The sequence below is a fragment of the Ambystoma mexicanum genome, chromosome 2p, assembly GCF_040938575.1.
Source record: "Ambystoma mexicanum isolate Mex_15411 chromosome 2p, UKY_AmexF1_1, whole genome shotgun sequence".
NCBI lineage: Eukaryota > Metazoa > Chordata > Amphibia > Caudata > Ambystomatidae > Ambystoma > Ambystoma mexicanum.
Genome location: NC_090923.1, coordinates 1,308,003,874 through 1,308,009,873, shown reverse-complemented (window position 1 = coordinate 1,308,009,873; position 6,000 = coordinate 1,308,003,874). Strand labels below are relative to the sequence as shown.

At 44.6% G+C, this 6,000-nt stretch overlaps 1 protein-coding gene across 3 annotated transcripts in view; it reads left to right on the top strand.

Moving 5' to 3' along the window:
- Positions 1-2,240: 2,240 nt before the first annotated feature.
- TECPR1 (tectonin beta-propeller repeat containing 1) overlaps positions 2,241-6,000 on the top strand; it is a 1,334,260-nt gene continuing 1,330,500 nt past the window's right edge. For all 3 annotated transcript variants that reach the window (XM_069645650.1, XM_069645652.1, XM_069645651.1), the window contains exon 1: positions 2,241-2,356. The gene's annotated coding sequence lies outside the window, so the exon portion shown is untranslated. The remainder of the gene's footprint in view (positions 2,357-6,000) is intronic.

The window sequence follows — 6,000 nt, the reverse complement described above, 5'->3', positions numbered from 1 at the left end:
GGTGTCATCATGTATGTGCTTACAGGGTAGACACTGTCCCCTGTAGAGGTGAGAATGGTTGTCATTGTCATTTGTTGACAGTGTCCATTTGTCTTGTGCAACATGCATGCATGTGCATGGCCATTCCTACTCACCAATCAGCCATGTGTTGCCATGCTTCCCAGCCTCCAGGAGCCAGTGGAGGGGGACATCCTGAAGATGTAACTATCATGAGTGCTGCCAGAATAGTTGGCATAGACTTCAGTAATGATGCCCTTGGCATCACATAAAACCTGAACATTGATGGAGTGCCAGTATTTCCAGTTGCGGTAGATGTGCTCTGTTGCTCTAGGTGGACATAGAGCAACATGGGTGCAATCAAAGGCGCATAACACTTTTGGGAAGTGCGCCACCCCATAAAAATCCTGGACCACTGCTTGCCTTTCTGCAGGTGTTCTGGGCATATAGATATGCCGGTGGACAGAAGGACGTACAGTTATTATTGCCAACACCTGGTGTAGGCAATGTGACTGCGTGGCTTGTGAAATGCCACCAACTATGGTGGTGGTCCGCTGGAATGAGCCAGTGGCCAAAAAATGCAGTACAGTGAGCATCTTTTGCAAGGGTCTCAGTGCTTGGGAGCACAGGGTGGGTGATTTGAGGTCACCTTCCCACTCCGTGACCAGGTCTAGGATGATATGGGGGGCCTATTCTTGGCATAGATCTGGTTGTCACGCATCCTAAAAAGGCTGGTCCTTGGGTGGAAGATCCGGGCCCTGGCCATCCTCCTCCTCATGCAGTGTTCTAGGATGACTGCTGCAACAAATGGGGCATTCATCATGGCTGTATACGTGTGTTTGTTGATCGTGCGTGGTTTTTATGTATTTGTGTGCGTGTTGACGTTTATGGCTGCTATCGCATGGCGTAGGTGTTTCGGGATTTGCACGTGCTTTTTCGCGCACAGGCGATCCCTGTTCATTTCCATTAATAGTTGTTTTGCACGCGTATGGGTAGTGCGATTATGACTGTGGAACGTCCCTCATGCCCACATTTTCGCTTGTTTTTCCTCATTCCATGTGTTCCACCCCCCTTTTTAGGTGGCTGCGCAGGCCCCGCTGGCCCTTCGCTTGCAGTCTCGCGCAAGGCTTTCGTGGTGTCGCAGTGATGTGTTGGACCAATGCCGATTCCTCTGAAGTCCCAGGTAAGCCCTGCACATTGTATTCCATGAATCGATTGCACGCAATTCCCCGATTTTCAGCGCAAATTATTCCATGAATCAAGCCCTGTGAGTGTAAAGAGAATAAATACCAGTAACCACCTTATCAAGCCTGGTTGTGATCCTTATGCAGACCACAACAAGGTGCTTTTATACCCAGCTTGAGGCGTAGAAAGGGTAGGGCCTGAACGGTCAAGACCCACTCAAAATCTGCAAATGTCCACTCAGCAGAGCTGTGAGGGCATTTACAGATGTGAATGTCACTGCAGCGGGTCCCAACTATATTAACTTAGGCCCCACTTGTTAGACAATCCTGGCTACGTTTTTGATTAGGAGTTTTAAAAAATGACAAGAGCAAAACAATTTTTTAGGGGTGACTTGTGAAGCAGTTATCCTGTAAGTTGTCTCCTAGATGAGGACTCGCCTCATACAATAAGGACTTGTACAAGGAAGACCTGGATTCGGAGTAATGGCGATTACAGGTAAGTAATCGGGTCAGTAACCACTAACCCCTTCACTTATGTATTTAGATCAGGCCAACGTGCTTGGCTTTGTAAAACATGTATCGCTTAACTTTAAAGTGTGCAAAACCCTTTTCTTTACATTCGTTTATACATTTCAAAAACATTTTTATCGAAAGGGCAGAAAAGGATGTAGATGGCGCAGCGAGTAAAATTGTTTGCTGCTTCGGTGTCAATTCTAGAGCCAGTCACAGTTTTGAATCCGGTCACCGCCAACTCAGCCTTTCCACATTCAAGAATTGTGGACTGTCAGGCTGGATGATAGTAAGAAAGAGTTTGATTGCCTCGAGTACCCACAATATCGCTGGTTTAAACTTCCTGAAGCTGTCAGGATTCAGATGTCACCCCGACTTGTCCCTTATCAGCAAACGGGACTCGAAAGTCTCGACTATCGGGATATATGAGCCTCTCGTTTTGGCAGCGTGTTTTGTGACGTGAACGCACCGTACCCAATCGCTGCGTGGTTTGGGCTGGGCGACCTCCATCAGTAGCCAATCGGAGCATCCGAAATTGACTAGCTACTTCCTGCTTAGGGTTGCTTAATGGAAATGGCTTCCTTCCTTCTGGTACCTGTGAGCGGCTTTCAATGAGAAAACGCAGAGCCGGCTGAGATAAGGGTTGTTAAGGGCGACTTCCACAGGTGAGTGGCCCTTGGGTCCAGTGCCCCGTTTTTTTTAATGCACAACATACCCTCACTACGCAGCCACCAACGCACTGCATGACCCAATACTAGCCCATTCAGCGGTCAGAGCTGCTGCAGGGAGAGGATGCAGTGCACCAGGGCATTTCCCCGGCCGTTCTCTTCTTGTGCATGGCTGTGGGTTTACAGAATCCCATACATCGCACACCCCATTCTTTTGTTGCAGCATGCAACCTAAAGCATCACAGAAGTGGGTCTGGAAACCCTTTATCACGTGACTTTCTCAGCATTGATATACACGAAGTTCAACCCCAGTAGAAATAGAGCGGAAGGAAGGACTGAAATAAGGAAGAGTTGCAAGTGCAACACCGACTCAGATTCCCAAAGGCGTCTATAATTAAATGTATACACAAAAGTCCCACTCCTTCAGTGTTGATCGAACTTATTACTGATATACTAAAACGTATGCTCCCTTAATCGTTGCATATTCATACCAAGATTACTATGATGCATCTCATCCTGCGGTAGACGCATACAACCCTGCAAAGCATGCCTTGTTACAGTGTAATAGTGGCATCACTACTCGCATGTAGTAAGAAAATCACATCACTACTATAACTGTAGTAACCTATTGCAATTGAACTGTCACAGCACAATGCCTGCTGCAGAATTCTACCTGCCACTGAAGCCTGCCCAGGTTTTCAGATGCGCTTCTTTGCACTGTACGGCCCGTAGCTCGTTAGGAACTATTGATGGCGTAGGTCTCTTTGCAGCACTACTGCAGTTTAGCACACGAAAGCAAGAACCTATCTGCGTGTTATCACTTATTTGAAACCACAAAACGGCATCCACTGTCCTTTTATTAAACGTACTAAAATATTTGTTTACAACACGTTTTCTCCTTTGATATTCTACATTGATTATATGTGTCTCCATTTGGAAGATCTCTTGGATTAGAGTAATGAAGAAATCCAAGTATTAAAGGGTATCACAGTGCAGCCATGTATTATACGGAATACAACACATCCACACAACGCCCAGGAAACTCCCCAGTGACCTTAAATATCTTTATGTATGATATTTATTTAATTTATTTGTTTATTCCATTTGTTACAGGCCAAGTCCCTTGGGTTTCACGGCGAGGTTACAGACAGCCTGTTACGATATTAGTCAGTGGTAATTACAGTGAAGGTTACAATCAATCAATTATACAATTTATTTACATTAAGATGAGTAAAACAACAGCGGATGCAGCATATTTACAGTTTCTAAAAAGGTAATAATATTCGTATTGGTTACATAACCAGTTTTTCAGCAGTTTTTTGAAGCCCAAGAATGATCCCTCTTTTTTGATGCTGAGTGGGAGTGAGTTCCAATGTTTGGGGGCTAGGTATTGAAATCTGCTGCCCCCTGCCCTGGTCCTGTAGCGCGGTGTGGCTAATAGTATGAGGTTATTGGATCTTAGGGTTCTTGTGACTTCTTTTTTGGCTAGTGCCTTGTTTAGGTAGACACTCCTAAAGTTTTTACTTGCTTCAGGACCGGCATCATGGTGCCGTCAATGTTAATAGAGACATATTCTGGGTCGAGGGCACCTATTTTAGACTGGGACCCCACGATGAGAATCTCTGTCTTCTCATCGTTGAGGCAGAGACTATTTAGTGCACTGGCTCCCAGTGGCTGCGAGGATTAAGTTCAAAACCCTCTGCAACGTCCACAAGGGTGGTCGGTCAAAAGGCCGAAAACAAAATCTCGAATAACAAAAATCTCGAAAAAAAAGGCCGAAAAAAAATATCTTTTTTTTTTGTTTTTTTATATATATATATATATATACGTATTTTTTGGGTCAGGTAAGTAAAAAAAAAGGGTTAAAATAAAAAAAATAGAAAAAGGGGTTGGGGGAACCCCCCATTTAAAAAAAAAACGTCATAAAAAAAAATTCAATATTTTTTTTTTCGGCCTTTTTTTCGAGATTTTTTTTTTCGGGATTTATAAGTTCAGTATTATGACTATAAACCGTCCACAAGGTCTTCTGGGGCCTCAATACCTTCAACTCTCTCTTCCTAAATATCTTCCCTCTCGAGCTCTTCGCTCATCCGCCTCCAACTCCCTCAGGGTCAGTCGCTTATCCAAGGAACGAGTTGGTGGCAGATCTCTCTCTCTTCGGCTGGAACAGCCTCCCTGCCTTCCTGAAACTTGAGGAGAACCACCTGCGTTTCCGGAAGCACCTGAAAACTGTCCTCTGTACTTCTGATTTCTCTCCCCCTCTCCCCTGCTAAAGTCCTGGCTGTTACTGAAACTGCACTGGTTACCTGGCCACCCATCTTATCTTGGGCCCTAGCCCAGCCAGATGCATGCCTGCCCTGCCTCCCTGGCAACCCCTGCACCTGTGGACTGTTTTCTGTATCCCGATAGTCCCTCGACTAGCACTTATGTTCTGCACTCACCCTGCACTTGCCACTTGCTGGCCGTTTATTTATCTTGTTATTCTATTATCCCATGCACTGCACTCCCCCCTCTGCACTTGTCTTCGTCCCCCTTCCTTTGCACTTGCGCGATCGGAATAACACTTGGCCTAGTACGATCGTTGTCTGTCTTCCCTCTGTTCCCCCTCTCTTGCCGTGTCGCGCTTTGAAACACTTGTGTATAGGCGCGTTATAAATGCCACATCATATCATATCCAATTTTGTATAATGGTATAGATTTTATTGATAGTCAGTGTATCTTGGGTGTAGTTCCCTGTGATAGGGGTGAAATATATATAATATATTCACTGAAAAAACTTTCTTAAAGGGATGTTACGGCTAAGTTGCACTAGTAAAAAAACTACAAAATTAAATGAAAAAACGTTGTTAAAGGGACATTATGGTTACAAGTAAAACCGAAAAACCTCAGAAATGCGCCAGTTATGATAAGCTAACCAATCATAACTCACGGCATCACTGTGCACTGCTTAGACTTACACCCAGGACATGAAGTATTTCATAGGTTTTTATTTGTTAAAAGGACGTTATGGTTCAATTTTCCTAAGTTTTTTCAGTGAATTTCATGGGTTTTTACCAGTGCATGCTAATTTCCTACAACCTACTAATATCATACTTACCCAATAAAGCCACGTGTGTCCAATTTGCAAAATGTCACCTTAAAACTCTGCCATTTCCCACCTTCTCGCATCATTTTTAACACTTCTATACACTTTTTGTAACTTTTTCCACTGTTTTTGTGTCCGTCGACGTTCGCATATGTCTGATTTCATCGCGGAACTTCCAGACAGTGCCACATGACGGCACGCGTGCGTACGGCATGACAAGTTCGCAAAAGCGTCCGCACTTCGTGATCGGGTCCGTGCTTCGCGGACAGTTCGGAACTGCACTTTCTCCTGATCTAGGAGCTTTCTCTTTGCACACCTCCTAAACCTATTCTTACTCATCCATTAACAATCTAGTACACAGCACATACTTGTAGGAATATTAGCAAAACTGCTATTCATCTTAAAAATGGCATCAGCTATTGCCATCCTTCCTCCCCAAGAGCCACCACACCACCACCAGCTGGAGGACCTACACAACAAAATAATCTCAGTACTTCCAAAGACAATGAAGAGGAGCAAGAAGATGAGGTACAGTAAGTGCTTAACTCTAGCACGA